Raw genomic sequence first — 19839 nt, forward strand, 5'->3', positions numbered from 1 at the left:
CCAGTGTCATTCAACCCTATGACATTACATACTCGCAGCGAGATTGACATCCCGCTGCGCATATGTAAATTAACCCCTCTTGGTGGCCACAGCATAACTTACAGTGACAGCGCACCCATTCGCCAGCCCGCACAGAACAGCTATTCGATTGAATAGTACGCTATTCGAGGTATTCGACCGCAGGCAAATATCCGTGCTAAAACGCAGTAAAAATTTGATTCGCCCTCCCACATCCCCTGGCACTTTTTTCCAGCCAATAAACATGCAAGGGGTAGGGACAGGCACTAGGAGTAGGCAGGACTTAAAAAAAAAACTCTAACTGTGATTGGCTGGCTAAACCATGTGACCTCCTGAATAAAAGAATAATGATTTGAGATTCATGTCACTTGCTGGTTGGAACTAGAGAGGGACAGTCTGTAAAGCAGGGAGAGGAAGGTTTTAGGTGAAGTTTGGTAGGAAGGGACCCCCAAAAGCCCTTTTTAAGGCTGAAACTATATAAAAACAGACATTTACAAGCTGTTGTGACACAGGCAGTGTGTATACACTGTATAAGCTGTTGTGAGTCAGGCAGTGTGTCTACACTGTAGAAGCTGTTGTGAGTCAGGCAGTGTGTCTACACTGTAGAAGCTGTTGTGAGACAGGCAGTGTATACACACACTGTATAAGCAGTTGTGAGACAGGCAGTGTATACACACACTGTAGAAGCATTTGTGAGACAGGCAGTGTGTATACACTGTATAAGCTGTTGTGAGACAGGCAGTGTATATACACAGTGTGTATACCCACTGATAGTGTATACGGCTGTATACTGTAATTGTGGGATAATACCTTTTATCTTGCTACCACAAATTTGCGCAGTCTGCATCTATTTCCTGAGGTTTCATTGGGCACTTGGTGACCTTCTAGTGGCCGAATCTTGATTTCCAAGTCCCAAAGATTTTTCCCATAAACTGTAATGGGATTCGATATTCAATCGAATAGTTGAATTTCGGGAGCTATTCGAATCAAATCGAATCGAATATTTCACTATTCACTCGTCTCTATTACCAACTAGAGATGAAAGAATCGCTCATCTAAGCAAGATCTTCATCTGATCAGTGCTCCTCTCATCAAGCCGCCAGCCTTTCAGAGCTGCTCTGCTCCCTGCCACTCCTCCCAGTTTCCCAGAATTGGATCCAGCTTTTCCATTACACTCAGGGTGGAGTTGCAGGTAGCGGAGCAGCACTGACAGGCAGGCGGCTTGATGAGTAGAGCACTGATCAAACATGAGCGATTTGCTCATTTCTAGTCCTGACCTATACCTTGCTGCTAGAAAAGACAATGGACCCAGCTCTGGGACATTACACTGTGCCCTACTAAAAACCTGCTTATCTAACCTAATAAATTCCTTTAAAGATCAGATAATACTAGTAATATACTATTGTTTTATTTCCTTATTTCATAAAACAGTTCAATGGATCAGCAATAAAAAGCTTGTAAGTTTTCTTAAAATTGTGAAAAATAAAATTATTCAGATATTTTAAAATGATAATATTTACACAATAACTTATATGATGATAATGTGCTATTGTACTTTGTATCTAGTGCAAAACTAGCTGGGCTTAATAGCAGAGACATGGAGATGAATCCAATAGTTCTGCACCACCATACTTCCAACATAAGTAATCAATCACTTGCCGTTCTATATCCGTGCAATCTACTGCATATAATTCCCTCAGTACAATCATCTGTTAACCTTTCCTGACCAAAACAATCTTATATTAACTTAAAAAAAATGTTTGCATCAAAGAACAAGAGTAACAAAATATATATTTTACCATTATCTTCACTTTTTATTAAAACAAACAAATGGAACCGAGTAAAATACACTTGCTACAGCTATGACTTTAGAGATTGAAAAGGGGCCTAGGTTTCTCAAGTTCAATCTGTACTTGCTATAGATCCTTTTTATTGATCTAGAGGAGAGCAAACAAAAAAAAACCAGTGAAGCAATTTTAAATTTTTTTGTGGTGCTCAACATAAGGAAATTGAATCTTTAGTCCTTGAAGATTAAAATATGGTCTTTCTATCCCTGAATAAAGCTCCCTACAGACTCAAGTATCTACTATCTTGGTGCATTATTGACTTGCTATTCGCAAATTGTCAAGAATTTCCAAGGGTAGCGCTTTGCTTTTTATGCTTTGTAAACTTTGAGCAAAAATAAGGTTCTATAAATTCAATACATGGTGTTAAATTTGAGGTCACATATGTATTATGTGGTACTCATAACACCTTTCTCTGTCTCATTTGTCTCGTAAACTATTTATATTTTTTATTTTATTTATTCTAAAGAATACAATAAGATATATGCTAATTTAATATGTACTTTTTTAAATGATATTACTGCTGTATTTACTATGCCTGTAAATTTGAGGTTCTTAATGCATATTATCTTAAATTGTGTGATCTACAATATAGTGAAAATAGTATTCATACCCCTTGACCTTTTCTGCATTTGTCTCCATTACACGCATAAACCTAAGTGTATTTTATTTGAGCTTTATACAATAGGCGGCGGGGGGATTGAATTTAACAAGTTCCTACGACTGCAGTTTGGCATGAAAAAAATAGATGCTGCAGTGGCTGATTCATTAACCCCTTCAGGACCGGGCAGATTTTCATTTTTGCGTTTTTGTTTTTTCCTCCTTGTGTTTAAAAGGCCATAGCACTTGCACTTGTTCACCTAGAGACCCACATGAGCCCTTATTTTTTGCACCACTAATTGTACTTTACAATGGCAGACTTAATTTTTACATAAAGTATGCTGTGAAACCGAAAAAATTTTATTTGTTCAGTGAAATTGAAAAAAAAAAGGGAATTTGTTTTCATTTTTGTGTGTGTGTGTGTGTGGGGGGGGGGGTTCGTGTTTACACCATTCGTTCTATATTAAAACTGACATGTTATATATGTTCTTCAAGTCGGTAAGATTAAAAACGATATGTAATTTATGTGACTTATTTTATCTGACAGTGTTTAAAAAATTAAAACCTTTAAAAAAAAATGTGTGTTTAAAATTGCTCGGGCTGTGTGAGGTGTCATTTTTTGTGCCATGATCTGTACTTTCTATTGGTACCTTACTTGCATATATGCGACTTTTTGATCACTTTTAATTACAATTTTGCTGGATTTGATTAAACAAAAAATGCGCAATTTTGCACTTTGGCGGATTTTTGCACTTGCTCCTTTTACAGAATGTAATAACCTCATTGTTTGGACAATTATGCACTCGGTGATACCAAATATGTTTGTTTGTTTATTTATTTTTATAAAATGGGAACTTTTATTAGGGGAGGGGATTTTTTTTTATTAATAAAAACACTTTTTTCTTTTTACATTATACTTTATTATTTAGTCCCCCTGGAGTACTTTCAGTATTACTGCAGTGATTTCCCATAGAGATTACTGCAATATACTTAATACAGCAATGATCGATCATTGCATGGCTGGCCATTTAAACTGACAACCCAGGCAAGGAGAACTCTAATCAGAGAATCAGCATAGAAGCCCATCATCACTGTGAAGGAGCTCAGAGAGCCACAGCTTAGGTGGCAGAATCTGTCCATAGGGAAACTATTAGTCATGTGCTCCACAAATCTGGCCTTTATGGAAAAGTAGCATTCAGGGAGTACAGGCGGAGTACACTTTTAAACTAATAATCTAACACCTGTAAGATCTTCCGATGTCATTGCCAAATGTTATTCTTGTAATGAGAGATATTTATGCCACTTGAGCTTCCTGCAAAATAGCTGGGTATCACTAAAGGGGTACTCCAACATCAGCTAAGAAAAATGCTGCAGAAGCATGTACAATTGCTTACCTGTTTGCCCAGCAATTTGCTTCATTATTACTGTATATTCAATCATCTCTAGTAATGTCTATGTATTTATAAGATATTTTCCTAAACTCCTACAACCCCTACAATTTCACCTTGTAGACCTAGGATCATCTACCCATCCATCCCATATCTATACATTTACAAACCCCCAAAACAGGCAACATTGTGAAGTTGTTGTTTTTTTCTTTTTGTACATTTGTCCATTTTTTCCATTCAAACCGAACCATGCAAAACATAACACCATAACAAACTGCACTAAAACAACTAACCAAGTGCAGCTACACTAGTGGGACTATAGGGGCTCATTTGCAGAAAAAAATGTGCACAAAACTTGAATTTTTTAATGTCACATTGCACCCATAACATCACAGCAGTATCAGATCATGGAATCTGTCCTGTAGGTATATGAAAGCCATTGCTTTAAGTGGGATAAGTACAGTAGATGTTTGGAGCATTTCTTCTCCTTTACACTGTGCATACACTGGTACTAACTGGGAACCTGCCTGTTGTGTCTTGCCCACCCATCTGTATCATTGTTGGACCATAGGATCTCACAGACCAGAAATTCCCCACTACTGGAATAGATAAATGCATGATTACTGGAGATGCCATGAAGGTTTTAGATCAAGAAGATCTAAGAGCCCTATTGCACCAACAGATTTCTGACCAATTTATCTGACAGATTTTTAAAGCTAAAACCAGGAATGGATTTGAAATCTCAGTCTTTTCTTTATGACCTGTTGTCTGTTTATAGTCTGTTCCTTGTTTTGGCTAAAAAATCTGTCAGATAAATTGGTCAGAATCTGTTGGTGCAATAGGGCCCTAAGAGATTGATTGTGAGCCTGCATCAATGGAAAAAAAGGCTATAAAGAAGATAAGAAACAAGGCGCCATAGGGTAATATAGTAAATGAAAAAGCAAATAAAAACAGTTTTAAATAAAACTGCTCACCTGGTGGTGTTGTGCTAAGACCACAACACCTCTGAGCGCTGTCAGTGTAGATAAGATGATGGCCGTGGCAGCCAGGCTCCAGTTGTCGATACCGCGATCCAAGCCAAGGATCCGGGAAAGGAGAAGGGCAAATACAGTGTTCGGTCTACTGATCTCTCAGAGGACCAGAAGAGGCAGGAAAAAAGGCGCACACCGGCTTCAGAATACGTGGTTTCAAAAGATGGATTTTAATAGTCTCATAGAGGCAACGCGTTTTGAGGTACCATGTACCCCTTTATCAAGCAGGAGAGACATCAAATGGGACAGATGTAGACAGCGAGTACATCACGCTTTTGTGTCTGTCAGCCCTATTAAGGCTCACATTCAATGCACCTTGATCCAAACTCCTTTCTGGATCTGGGGGCTTAAAACCAAAGTCCTAGAAACAGGTGAGGTTATGCCTCTCATGTACTGTACCTATGTACAGTGCCCCTTACGGGCATTCTAATAGCTACTGTACATATGAAGCACATGGGCACAGCAAGCCAGGGGTAAGGTGTTACATGTGCTGCAGGATAGCTGATGAAGCTTCATTAAGGCACTTGTCATTGTAGCCAAGAGTGGGACAAGCTACCCACCCCTGGATGCGCTGACTCTGCACTGACAGATTATTAGGAGTTGTAGTTGTAGTGAGTTGTGTAGAGTAGCATACTATAGAAGAGACATACACCAGGACTTAAACAGTTAACACTTTTAGTTGTAGTGCAATATACTGTATACTGTAATATACTGTAAAATACTCTTGCTATCTGAGGTCTCTTGGATGGAGACTGATCTTTGAATATACTTGAATAGGTTTATAGTGTAAGGTGCAGCTGGACGCTGTTAAGTATGTATAGGACTTGACTTTAGCTTGGTACACTGTTGTTTCTCGAGGGAAGGGGGTTTATCCAGATCCAAAGGTACTCGACTACAGAGCGCTCTGCCCACCGCAGGGATGAACATCTGACTTGGCTATCCTGTGGTCACTGAGTGACATGCGATCAGGGATGCAGGCTGCAAATCAGGATGAGCTAGTTATCTTGGCGACCCTCTAGGAACACTAGCGACTTGTAGCAGAGTTTCGGCTTGAAAAGGGAACTTAGCTAACAGCTGGCTTGACTTGACTTGACTGAAAAATAACCTACTTCTTACTCCTCCTTCAGCCCCTCTGTGTGGATAAAGTTATCCCCTATCTATTTCACTCCACCATAGTTGTTATTGCCAGACATGGATGTCTCTTGTAATAACTCACTCACAGGAACTTCTCTAGTCTATACTCTCTCTCCTCCTCAGACTAGGCAGCTCTCTCCACAACTAACTGAAAATTACTTCTTTCTTACATCCCCAGGAATTTTTAGATAGGCCAAAACACATAATCACTCCAAAACAGTTAACCCATACATTACTCTTCTGCAGCTGTACCTGAATAGTGTACTGCGGAGCAGTGACACCAAGTAGAAGAAGTTGCAAGTGCAGCTATCTAACTCAGTGCATACACATATACAATACAGAACAAAAGTTTGGACACACCTTCTCATTCAAAAAGTTTTTAGCATTTTCATGACTAAAGGCATCAAAATTATGAATGTACACATGTGAATTTATATACTCAAGAAAGTGTGAAACAACTGAAAATGTATTCTAGCTTTTTCAAAGTAGCCACCTTTTTGCTTTGATTACTGCTTTGCACACTCTGATGGCCTTCAAGAGGTAGTCACCTGAAATGGTCTTCCAACAGTCTTGAAGGAGTTTCCAGAGATGCTTAGCACTTGTTGGCCCTTTTGCCTTTTGTCCTCTGGCTTTCTGTAATTCTCTTGTGTGTTTCTCCTGCTCTAACTATCAGCTTTCAGTCCAGGACTTCTGTTCCCTCATAAGCTTCTCTCTCCCTTCTGTCTGGGCTCTTTATAATGTCAGGGCCCCAGGGAACAAAGAGACACAGGACAAGTGGGCCCTATGGCTAACACCAAGCTAACTATGCCACTAAATTTATGTGCATTCCTTTCCTACAGTTTATGGAGCTGTTACTTTCTTTACTCTAGTCCTTGTGACTTGTCCTGGTGGTGTTCTACCTGGTGCAGGCTATAGACTGCATGGTTCACAGTATGTTAGTTTCACTCACACAAGAGCTTAGAGGCATGAAGACGCATTATGTCACCGAAGATTTTCACCAGATATATACAAACTTATTAAAAATCATCTTACTGGATTAACAAAAAAGAGTGTCATCCTTTAAAATATAATTCTTTATTATTAACAAAAAATCCCATGAAAAACAGCAACACTAAAAAATAATATTAAAACATTACATATGGGTTAACTGGGACATGATTACCTTGATTTTGGGTAAAGACCATTACATATACAACATGATTGTGTAGGTTTTTGGTAGTTAAAAAATTAAAAGAATATATCATATCAACAATGTAGATTGTAGCTGTATAATAAACAATATTTCATAAGAAAAACGGCTATGCTATCAATGTACATTAGTAGCCATAGACAAATACATCAGGTAGTGATCATACTGAGCTAGAAATATAGTATGTCCAGATGCCTCCACCTCATGCCGCAATGTGTTTCTCTCTGCTTTCTCTGGAGGTGATGAGGGGGTATTATACCTATTTTAGGGAATCCATTGGTCAATATAAATGTCCAAACGTCTGGAATCAATGCAACCAGTGCTACATTGGCTATGTAGGCAGTGTAATGCCCCTATCACATGGAGTGATCTTCGAGAGCTAGAGAGAGCCAACCTGTCAGGTCATCGCTCACTTTCTCCTCGTTCCCCCCTCGCTGTCAGCATTATTACACGCACAGACAGCAAGCCAGTAAGTGTGTGTGTGTGTGGCGGGGGCGTGTGGGCAGTGTCGGCCTGAGGTATCTGGGGCGTTCTCACCAGAGGAAATGATCTTGGGGGCCCATCAATGTAGAACACGTGAGAAAAGACATGTCAGTCAGTGTTAGTGCAGATTCTAAAGCTGGGGCCCACCGGAGGATCCTCCAGTCCTTTGGTGGGCCAGTCCAACACTGGGTGCGAGGAGCTGCAGGGAAGCCCACAGGAGAACGGTAGTCTGCTGCCACCACTCCTATTACATGGTGCAAGTGCAGCAGATCGCACAAGCCAAAAAGACAGAAATGGCTGCACATCGCACCCATTGTTGACACGAAAGCTTGTTCAGCTACATTAAAAACCAACATCAGAAGTTAGTATATAATTTGATCAAACCATATTGCCATGTACCAACGTACTGGCCTCTGATACACATGAGTCCCTAACCAAAAAACATCATTGTGCCGGTCAGCGAACACAATCCCCGCAAAGCGTGTGCAAGCAGAGAAGGGGGCCACGGAATGGACTGCAACCCCAATGCCACAGGGCCAAACCCCAAAGGGCCCCCCCAAACCCCGCAGGCACCACCGACGGAGAGTTCGGGCACCAAACAACACAAGTGTGAACAAGCTCTTACCTCTCACCATTGCTCCTGCAGGTAGAATAGGAGAATCAAAGAAGGTACTTACCATATGTACACAGGTGCTTCCTGCTAATTTGGATCACATGGGTCTTACGAAGGGGTCTTAACCAAAAAACATCATTGTGCCGGTGAGCGAACACAATCCCCACAAAGCATGCACAAGCAGGGAAGGGGGGCCACGGCAATATGGTTTGATCAAATTATATACTAACTTCTGATGTTGGTTTTTAAAGTAGCTAAACAAGCTTTCGTGTCAACCATGGGTGTAATGTGCAGCCATTTCTGTCTTTTTGGCTTGTGCATATTTTATGTATTCTGTCACTTTTTTAATTGTGGCTTGCACTCCCCCTTTGTAAGACCCATGTGATCCAAATTAGCAGAAAGCACCTGTGTACATATGGTAAGTACCTTCTTTGATTCTACCTGCAGGAGTAATGGTGAGAGGTAAGAGCTTGTTCACACTTGTGTTGTTTGGCGCAAACTCTCTCCGCCGACGGTGCCTGCGGGGTTTGGGGGGGGGGGGCTTTAGGGTTTGGCCCTGTGACATTGGGGTTGCAGGCCATTCCGTGGCCCCCCTTCTCTGCTTGCGCATGCTTTGCAGGGATTGTGTTCACTGACCGGCACAGAGATGTTTTATGGTTAGCGGCTCATGTGTATCATAAACATGCACGTTGGTACATGAGGCAATATGGTTTGATCAAATTATATACTAACTTCTAATGTTGGTTTTTAATGTAGCTTAACAAGCTTTCGTGTCAACCATGGGTGCCATGTGCAGCCATTTCTGTCTTTTTGGCAAGTGCAGCAGATCATTGCTATCTTAGTCGTTTGTCTTCCAACATGTTAAAAGACGACAGACAATGATCGTCCAACGTCATTCATGACGGCTGATCATTGCCTTCTATTACACAAACGGTTATTAGCTGTAATGGCCCATAATCAGCCAAATATGTCCAATAATCACTTTGTGTAATAGGGCCTTTAGACCTAACAATGCCAAAGAATGCAAATTAATTGCTGCTACACAAAATAAAGGAGAAAAAACTATTCCACTGTATTGCACAGTATGGAGTTAAGCACCATACATACCAATACATTAAAAAAACCAATAGCATGTGCAAATAACTGGCAAAAATGTGAAAACGTGATGAAAGTGTGTGTAATGGCGTGAACTGATAAAGCAAACATGATAAATATAGCAAAATGAATTAAATGTGATGAAAATTCATGATGCAATTAATTAATAAGTAAAACACAAATAAATATGTGTGTGTGAGGAAACAGCTATGATTTGATGTTCGTACATGTGACAATCAAACTGTCTTTTATTCCATACAGATAAATAGCAATGTGCTATAAAGATTTTTTGTTAAAAAAAATATAGGTTCCTAGCAAACTATTTGACCAAACAAGGTGCCCTCAGAGAGATGGTCCAACTCTAGTAATGGCCTCTTATTGGCTCACATTAAAGTGACTGTACCACCAGGCCCAGGCTGAAGCACTGGAGGCGGGCCAACCCACCCTTAGTGGGAGGAAACCCCAGCCCCTCTATGATAGTGTTCCATTGATTCTAATGGAGTCACGTCATGGAGGGGCTGGAGTTTCTTCCCACTAAGGGTGGGTTGGCCCGCCTCCAGTGCTTCAGCCTGGGCCTGGTGGTACAGTCACTTTAAGCCTAAAAACTGGGCAAGAAGGATTGTAGCCACGGTAGCTGCATAGTGTGAACAGAGGCGTTGAAGTGCTGGCCAATTTTTGCATGTTGTGTTACGTGTGTGTGTGTGTGTGTGTGTGTGTGTGTGTGTGTGGGAGGGCACTACCTCCTGTTGGCTTGCACTTGACCCATCTCCTGTGGGTGTTTGTTAGTTGGATCCTTCATGCCCAGTTTGTAGGCTTAATGTAAGCCCAAGAGAGGCCATTTCTAGAGTATGACCATCTTTCTGGGGTTCATCTTGGCATGGTAAGATGGCACATTTGGTTTGATCAAATAGTTTGATAAGAACCTCCTTTTTAAAAATCTTTAGAACAGTTTTTTATCGTATGTACACTGGGAGTATGAGTGGTAAGTCCTGGCACTTGCAGGTTGCTGTTGCACTTTCCCTTTTGTTGGCTGTATTTTAGCCACATTGGCATGCAAACTGCATAGAATGAACTAAGGTGTTGAAGGGCTGGCCGTTTTTTGCATTTTATGTCATAGAGACATGTCAACAGTTTTGATTTGTCTAGGTCTGAGTGTTTAGACCCGTGCTGATCGGGAGAACAAGCTGGGAGAAGACTTCTCCCAGCTCTGCGTCACATGATCAGTCCGGCTCCGTCTGTTTATCTATGTAAGTCTATGGAGCTTGACTGATATCACATGACAAGGAGCCGGGAGAGCATAGCCTTCTCCCAGTTTGTTCTCCAGATCGGGTGAGGGTCTAAACACCCAAGACCCGCACTGATCAAACCTTTTGACATGTCTCTATGACATTATAAAAATGTTTTTACCAATGAAAGTGAGACTCTAAGATATATATATATATGTATGTATGTATGTATATATATACTCTGTTTCCCCCAAAATAAGACATCCTCTAAAAATAAGTCATAGTGGAGGATTTACAGGATAGCTCAAAATAAGGCATCCCCCTGGAAATAAGGCATCCCCCGAACATAAGCCCCCCCACCGCCACCAGGGTTATATCTGGTTATGCTGTTTATTTTATGACAACTACTGTACAGTACATAATTAATGTTCACTTGTTTTCTTCATTTTTTTTTTTGTGAATTCTTCATGAAAAATAAGACATCTCCTGAAAATAAGACCATTCACATCTTTGGGAGCAAAAATTAATATAAGACACTGTCTTATTTTCGGGAAAACACGGTATGTATACAGTACAGACCAAAAGTTTGGGCACACCTTCTCATTCAAAGAGTTTTCAGTATTTTCATGACTATGAAAATTGTAGATTCACACTGAAGGCATTACAACTATGAAATAACACAAGTAGTTTATATAGTATATATGTAGTAATACACTGAAGGGGTTAATCCTGGATGGTCACTATGTTTCACCTGGGTTCAGCTACTGTATTACACCTACTAGGACTGAGGGAAGTTCATGTCTCACTATCTGAGACATGGAAAAACCAGGGATGTGTTGTGATCTCCAGCAAAGGTGGTTTCTGGGGATGTATTGATAAAATGTGTTTGGGCCTGGTTTTTAGGGATGGGTGGCAGGCTTGGTAGTGGGGCTGTCCATTTCACTTCCTCCACTCCAGATATTGTTTGGCATCAGATGCCACAGGTGCTGAGGCTAGATCATCAGTAGCTTCATAAAGGAAGGCTGCTAGCCTCAGGAGAAGCCATATACCTGACCAAGGTAAAACACTGGACTGTATATAATAGGTTATGTTTGTGCAACCGCAGCTAGTCGTAGCGTATAGACAGGGCTGTCTTCTGTTAAGTTAGTGCTGGACTAGCAGAGTTTATTTTGTGTTATGCCTAAAGCCAAGGCTGTTTGTTTGTTTTCTTGTATTGGATTATAAACGCAGGCAAAGCCTATACTTGGACTTTATTCGTTTGAGCCTGTTGACTGCTGTTCACACTGTAATCCTGCACTCTACTGAGCAAATCCTCCCACAATATATATATATATATATATATATATATATATATATAATATTTGTAGTCTATTATAGGTAGATTTAACATTTAATAGGGGTTTTAGAAGCTCCAGTATTTGAAAAAAATGTTTAATTTATTTTCCTATTCTGAAAATACTAAAAAAAATAACTATAATGACTTCAAAATTGAGTATACCCATTCAAACAATTAACTATATTTTTGCAAATATTACTATGTATTAGCAAATATTTCACATTATTTCCATTGTGTATTAATTCCCTAGCATTAGATTGTGTTAGTGCGTTAGATGGTGATTTATGGCCTAATACCTCATAAGTCTTAGTGAAATTTTTTCCACAAATTATATGATACTGCAATTATTCTCTTTCTTGTAAATCATCACTGTATATGTATATGAGTCTCATGCCACTAAGAAGACAACCGAGGCTCTGTGAGGCTGCAAGGTCTATGAGCCCGGCAGGAGCAGGTTTGTGTCATGCTTGAAAGACCTAAACAAAGTCTATCATGCATGACATGGAACACTCCTGCTGTGTGCCTATGTGTGCCTGCCAAGTGGATTGTTTCTGCCACATGGGGACAGAGCACATCACCAGAAATCACTGTAGCTTCTGTCTCCCTATATCATATTTGAAGATTCTATGCACAAATTTGATTACAAGTGTTACATTTTATATTCTTGTAATCATTTCTCTCTATCTAATGGGATAAATATATAACTGCATCTGAACTTTATCTGAACAGTGTGTGTAGTGACTTCCTTAAAGACAGCAACTTGAGAACAGAATACTAGTGGACTAGCAATCAGGGTCAAAGTTGTGACCAGACCAAGTCAAGGGTCTACAGTCTCCTTACCACACTAATACTAACTCTGCTCAGGGATTGCACGGAGAGCTTCTGAATTACTCTGCCTAATCATAGATAGAACTGTTCCCAAGTATGGTTACACCTGCACAGCCCTTCCTATCCCCTGCCTATACTCATTTCTATAATCAGCACATGGAGGAACATGTGAACATCCGGCCGTTATGTGACCCGGACTTAAGTACCGGCCGGGTGATCTTGACGGCCACGGAGCTCGCTTCACTGTGTGAACTGACAAGTCTTTCTGCGGCCGGAATTCACTGAATTCCGGCCGCAGAAAACTGACATGTCAGTTTTTTTCTGGCGCCGCATGGGATCCCACACATCATATGCGCTCCAGATGGAATTCCATTGCAAATAAGGCATTGTTCAACTCCACAAAACTACGGCCGTAGTTTTATGTTGTGTGAAGATAGCCTAAGGCTGCGTTCACACTACGTATATTTCAGTCAGTATATGCATATTTCAGTCAGTATTGCAACCAAAACCAGGAGTGGATTAAAAACACAGAAAGGATCTGTTCACACAATGTTTAAATTGAGTGGATGGCCGCCATTTAATGGCAAATATTTGCTGTTATTTTAGAACAACGGCTGTTATATTGAAATAATGGCAGTTATTTATTGTTATATGGCGGCCATCCACTCAAGTTCAACATTGTGTGAACAGATCCTTTCTGTGTTTTTAATCCACTCCTGGTTTTGGTTGCAATACTGACTGAAATATACTGACTGAAATATACGTAGTGTGAACGCAGCCTAAAAGTGTAATGACACAAAAACACAGAAAAATGCAACACCTCACCGCAACAGCAAGATACAGACCCACCATGGACATGAAAATAATTAAAAGCAGCCCCCCCAACTGCCCAAAAAATTCCCACAAAAATAATGAGTCTCTTGGTTACTATATGCAAACAGCGTAAATTGCCTCACCACGATAAGGTGGACTCATATCGGGGCAGACCCTACACTGTATGTACACTATGGCCTCTCCATGGCGTATAATACGCCTATGCTCTGGGCATGCAAGATCCGTCTAATACCTGCAAAAATAATTGCACCACCTGGGTGAGACAGGTGGAGTGCACGACCAAATAGAGGCAGCCACTCCCCCAACTGGAACACAGAAAAAAAAAAAGGAAAAAAATTTGGTCAGCTCTCCTAGAACACTGTTCACACTAGGCAGGAGCACGTTGCCATGGCTGAAATTGCAAACACACAAAAACACAGAAAAATGCAACAGCTCACCGCAACAGCGAGATACAGACCCACCATGGACATGAAAATAATTATTTTTTTTTCCAATTTTTTTCCTTTTTTAAAAGTGTAATGGTTTTTCTTGTACCCTTAAACGAACCTAGTTAGCTTTGTGAAAAGTGCATGTGTGGAGTGCGACCAAATGTTGTATGACTTGTATGGCTTACTCTACCGTTTACGATTGGAACCCTTTTGGGGTTCTCAATCTCCCCAGTAACGTAACAGACAGGGTGGTGGCAGAATTTTTTTTTTTTTTTTTTTTTTACGCCTCTTACTTGGTTATAGTGTTGCCATTTTGCCTTAGTCGCAATTTAGACAAGTAAATATAGTTCAGCAGCTTTCTGTATATATGAAATCTCAGCCAGAAAATAATTCATTGACTTCTAGGACAGAAGGTTGTGAGCATGCTCAGTGACTTGTGCAGAGGTTACTGTGAGAGGGCAAGGAATATAGAGGAGGTTAACTGTCTCATCATGTCTTGATATTGCTATGGTCCTTTGTTTTCTATGCTGAGATGTTACTTTTTTTTATTACAGCTCTATGACTTCTAAAAAGAAATATCTTAAACAGGAGGCAATTACCTATTATATCAATAGTAATAAAATTGAAATTTAATTAATTAGCAATATATAAACTTTATTATTGTATTTCTTTATTTACATGACTATGTATTTCATTCTGTTTTCTTTATATTAATATAGGTCCTCTCATATAGCGATGGAATGTATACTTAGCAATACTCCATGATATGACAGTATCATATGAAACAGGAAACAGCAAATGCTAGGGTATGTATACCATTCCTCTGTATGGTGTGCTTGACTGATCAGTAATTAGAGTGCTTGCAATACACCTTAAAGGGGATATCCAGCATTAGAAAAAACATGGCTGCATCTCTACACTACCATTGGTTTTATCAGTTATACCCTGCTTTGCCTACCTCTACTATAGTAAATACTGCAGGGGACAAGTGGGACTGCACTGTTTGCCCTACCTCTCATGTGTCCTTAAAGTTTTCCCAAAGTTATTATTCATTTATCAAATGCAGGATTTTCTTTACATTTCCACTTATGTCTTTAAGCATTATATTTCCATGTTTCTATCCATTATACATTAAACAGATCCAAAGCCCACTGCAATTGTTGACTAGGAATATGATGGAAACTACACTTTGGATATCAAAGCATTTTATGCAACAGCAAATAAAACTGCCTTGTAACCTGTGGCAAGAAAAACTAAACAGTGTTGACTGCTGATATTGCTCTAAGACTTAGAACAAATACAAAAATTTACATGCATTATAGAAAGGTCACAAGTACATCTGAATGGTGATGGGTGACTTTGAGGGTACATGTGAGCATGGTAATTAGAAACTGTTGAGCCCCAAAGGAACTTTTATGTAATGTCAGTACACTATGCATACTGTATAATATAGAATATTTTCTAAGAATTACATGTTCAAGGCAAATAATATCATAGCCAGAAAACAAAATGATAATATTCATGCAGCTGCAAGAAAAGATTTATTTTGGCTAAGCTACTTGAGTGCATTTGGACTAATTAAATTATCACTTCTTAGGATAGCCTTTAGGATACTTTAAAGGTCACCACAAATTGCTACAATTAAATTTATAATTGGTTATGTTTTACATTACAGTGTGAAAATATTATTCAGGGAAAGGCAGCAAAATATTGAAGGCTTTGTGAGATAAAATACAAATGTCATGAAAAACAAACAATTTAACTACTTATTTTCCCATTCAAAAATATTCAGCAATACACAAAAGCATAATTCTTACTTGGCCCTAATTTTCCTCTTTCAAAATTCAAAAACACATACTACACCTTAAATAAAACACACATGTTGGTTACTTTCAAAGAAAAATACTTTCACACTTTCATTACTGTAAAAATATACCTTTTTTTAATTATAAAATGTAAAATATATGTAGTCTGTATTCAGCATGTATTAATGCCAAGTGTACATTGTCCTCCAGCTCCCACCAATAGAGTAAGCTAGAGAGCCTCTTACAATAAATACCTTTGCATAAACAGTGGTCCTTAGGTTGATTAAAGGTAAACTATTAGAAGGTTAGAAGAATACAACCAGCTGATATCTCTCTATATGTTTCTTACCTTCATCCTCGACACCATATCTGTCCTATAACGACTTTAATCCTTAAGCTAGTGCAGTGTTTTTAGTGCAGGGGGGTGATGTGTGTGTGTTTTTTTTTTTTTTTTTTTTTTGTGGGGGGGGGGTACCATCCCACGTCCATTGGGATCCACACAAATCTTGAGAACACCTTTGCCCCCTCCAGTGGCTACAAACAGATTGGAGCAGGTCTTAGTGCCCTTTATCTGAAGATAGATGTGGGTCCCAGAGGAGGAACTGGCTTTTGTCTCTATTGTATGGTAACAGCTAGCAGTCATCACTCATTCCACAGACAGAACAAGAAGATGGGATGCAGGAGACTCTGATAGGGGATGGTCTGCAACATACATTAAAATAGACATTTGACAAGGCAAACATATGAAGTCTTGCATATATCATGCATGTATTCTATTAAAATAGGACATGTATACAGCACCTGAATGATGGAATCCAACAGTAACTATGTCCAATAAGCAGGTAGAAGGGTTGACGTACACATGGAGGCCAGCAATTCTGAGCATGTAAGAGCAGGGCCGGACTGGGACTAAAAATCAGCCCTGGCATTTCCGAGCACACAGGCTCACTCACCGTGCGGTGATAAGTTATGAGAGGGTGTTGTGAGTGCAGCACGGCTACATGTATCATCACGGCCATGACTGGAATTACAGATAATAACACAGTAAATGGGGTCAGAAGCTTCTGTCTCTGTACTATGTAGCTCAGCTGCAGTTACAGGTCATCACCACTACACAGTGTACAGAGACAGACTGCTTCTGGCCCGGTCACTGTGCTCAGTTTAACACCACCACCACATACTGACTAATACCACCACATACTGACTAATACCACCACACACTGACTAATACCACCACATACTGATTAATACCACCGCATACTGACTAATACAACCACATACTAACTAATACCACCACATACTAACTAATACCACCACATACTAACTAATATCACAGCATGAAACAAAAAATAGTAAAGGTCTGCTACACCTAACCCCTACGAATGGAGTCCACCCCCTTCGAGTGCACCACTATTCCCAGCGCTCACAGGATATAAATGAATAAATGAGTATGTACCAATATAGAGGGCTCTCTAGAAGCAGGTGGTGTGTTACAAACACTGTCAAGACATATGATTTGTGCACCTGTATAAATTGTACGTCAACATTTATTGCTTGAATCTATATATCATATTGATAGTAGGTCATCGCTGTAAAAAACCTAGTAAGGTAAACCTAATAGTAGAAAGCAGTCTATATGCATAGGAAATACATAAAAATCACATATAAATGCCTAACTAGTATAAAGATAAAAATGGATAAAATCTATAAGATAAAATAAAAATTGTGTGTATATGGAGCCTAGTGAGGTTGCCTGCGCCGGGCCCAGCGCAGGCAGCTCACCTAGATGTATTTAGCAGTAGTCCCGAATCAAGAAGTCTGGCATAGGCTCGTATCGCTGGATGGCCGTTGGAATAATTATATTAGTGTCCTAGTGAGACAGCTTACTTTTCAGATCATACACTTTGGGTGAGATAAGGTGCTATAAATGACAAATGGTGGAATGTCCACCTCTCACCCTGCCGGCGGTAGCTCCCACGGTCCAATATAGTATTGTAGCGGCGGTCCAAGTCTCAGTCAGTGCGGCTTCTATGCAATCCGTGCAGTTGAGATCTGATTCAGCACAGTGGGTTGTCTCATGCTGTTTGCAGCATCCACATGCATGTGAGCGCGCGCTCTTGTTAACTGCCGCTTGGTTTGAATGTCCAGGCAGATACGGCTTGAGTTCGGGATATAATCAGTAAATGATAAAAAGGCTCTGTTATCCTTGGTTCTTGTACGCGTTTCAGGAGATCTACTCGCTCCTTTCCTCAGCAGAGAACTTGGATAACTCTGGTGCAGCCATGTCTGTTTGGACTTTATATCTGTTCCAAATCTAACAACAAGACCCGTAATGGATCGTTCCGGATGGTTTTGCCATGTTTTTCAGGTCAGAAGATAGAAGTGCTTAACTGGACCTATAAAGGGATGAGTGGCTCCCCATGTGTAGGTATATACATAAAGAGATTCGTTGTTGAGTCCCCTCTATGTTCCAACATGATCCTGTAGTGTCCATCTTTAGAATAGATGTGGGGTTATGCATGTTTTACATCTTCGGTGTGCAGATGTAGCTTCTCCCTTGTGTGAATTCTATATGTCTAGTTGTCCAATATGGCTTCTCTCCTGTGTGAGTTCACATTTCAAGATCGATTTTCCAATGTGACTTCTCTCCTGTGTGAATTCTGATTCTCCTAAGTCGGTTCCCCTATCTCTACTAGGGCTGAACCCAGTTTGTGTGTCGTATATAACATGAGTTTATATCAACTTGCACATACGTGTACATGTATGTATATAAATAAAAAAAAAAAAAAAAAAAAAAAAAAAAAAAAAAAAATAATAATAATAAATTGATATACCCACATACACATATAGGAAAAAAAAAAAAAAAAAAAACTGAACAGAGTAAAAAATAAATAAATAAATGACGCACATGAATGGGTAGATCTTAATGGGGTGACGGGAGTCACCAAGGGGCGGTCCAGGCACTGATGAGACAGTCTGGCACTGTACCGTCCGTCGGTAATACCCCCGACGCACACATTTTTGAGGGATATAATGTGTAGCATCAGATGCTTCCGTATTATACGTTCTGCCTCCCAAAGGTACATGATTTACATCATGTAAGAATACACTGCCCCATTATTTACAGAAAACCGAAGATCTCTAGTTCGGCGTTGAGACCATAGGGTGTAAGCGTCTGATATTCAAAGATAAATCTGGACTCCTGTCTTGACATTTTGGATATAAAATCGCCTCCCCTCCAATCCTTCTCCACCTTTTGTATAGCTGCATAAGTTGTACCCCTCAGTCTACTTTGGTGTGCTTCTTTATAGTGGGCCGACAGTGTGTGTTTGTCATAACCCCTTTTTATGTTGTAAAAGTGTTCTGTTATTCTCTTTTTTAGGGTTCTGGAAGTCCTCCCTATATACTGTTTGTGGCATGGACATTCGATGATATATATGATGTTTTCAGAATTGCATGAGAGTGTGTCTTTGATTTTATGTTCACATCCATTTGCTGTTGATGTTACTATAACAGTACGTCTCTGGAATTGTGTGGCTTTGCAATTGCTGCACATGCCACACCTAAAGAATCCATTAATCTCAGGACATATAGTAGGTTGGGAGCTACCATTCCTTGCTCTCACAGTCGGAGCTACCTGTAGACCTAAGTTGGGTGCCTTAGAATACACTATAGGCGGTCTTGGAGGTAATAAGGGGCCAATTAGTCGGTCGTCCTGTAAGTGGTGCCAATGTTTGGCAATAATTTTGCCTATGTGTTTGTAATTAGAGTTGTAGGGCAGGACTAATTTGGTGTCTTGATGTTCGGCATCTTTGGTTTCTATATTTGATGGTTTTAGTCAAGCTTCCATAGAATATTTAGATTTACAAATCACTACCCATACATCCAAATTACAGTGCAACACTTTCCATAAACCTACTTCAAGAAATGGTTTTATACTCTTTGATAGCTGCCACCTACCTCAATGGCTGCTCAATGTCCCCTTCG

The 19839-nt window shown here is 39.9% G+C and overlaps 1 long non-coding RNA gene across 1 annotated transcript in view; it reads left to right on the top strand.

The window, feature by feature from the left end:
- Positions 1 to 19839, top strand: part of LOC138784619 (uncharacterized) — a 40519-nt gene that overhangs the window by 12157 nt on the left and 8523 nt on the right. Inside the window, exon 2 of the long non-coding RNA XR_011361890.1 lies at positions 14767 to 14853. This is a non-coding gene — a long non-coding RNA (uncharacterized lncRNA). The remainder of the gene's footprint in view (positions 1 to 14766; positions 14854 to 19839) is intronic.

Source organism: Dendropsophus ebraccatus, chromosome 2 (assembly GCF_027789765.1).
Source record: "Dendropsophus ebraccatus isolate aDenEbr1 chromosome 2, aDenEbr1.pat, whole genome shotgun sequence".
Classification (NCBI taxonomy): domain Eukaryota; kingdom Metazoa; phylum Chordata; class Amphibia; order Anura; family Hylidae; genus Dendropsophus; species Dendropsophus ebraccatus.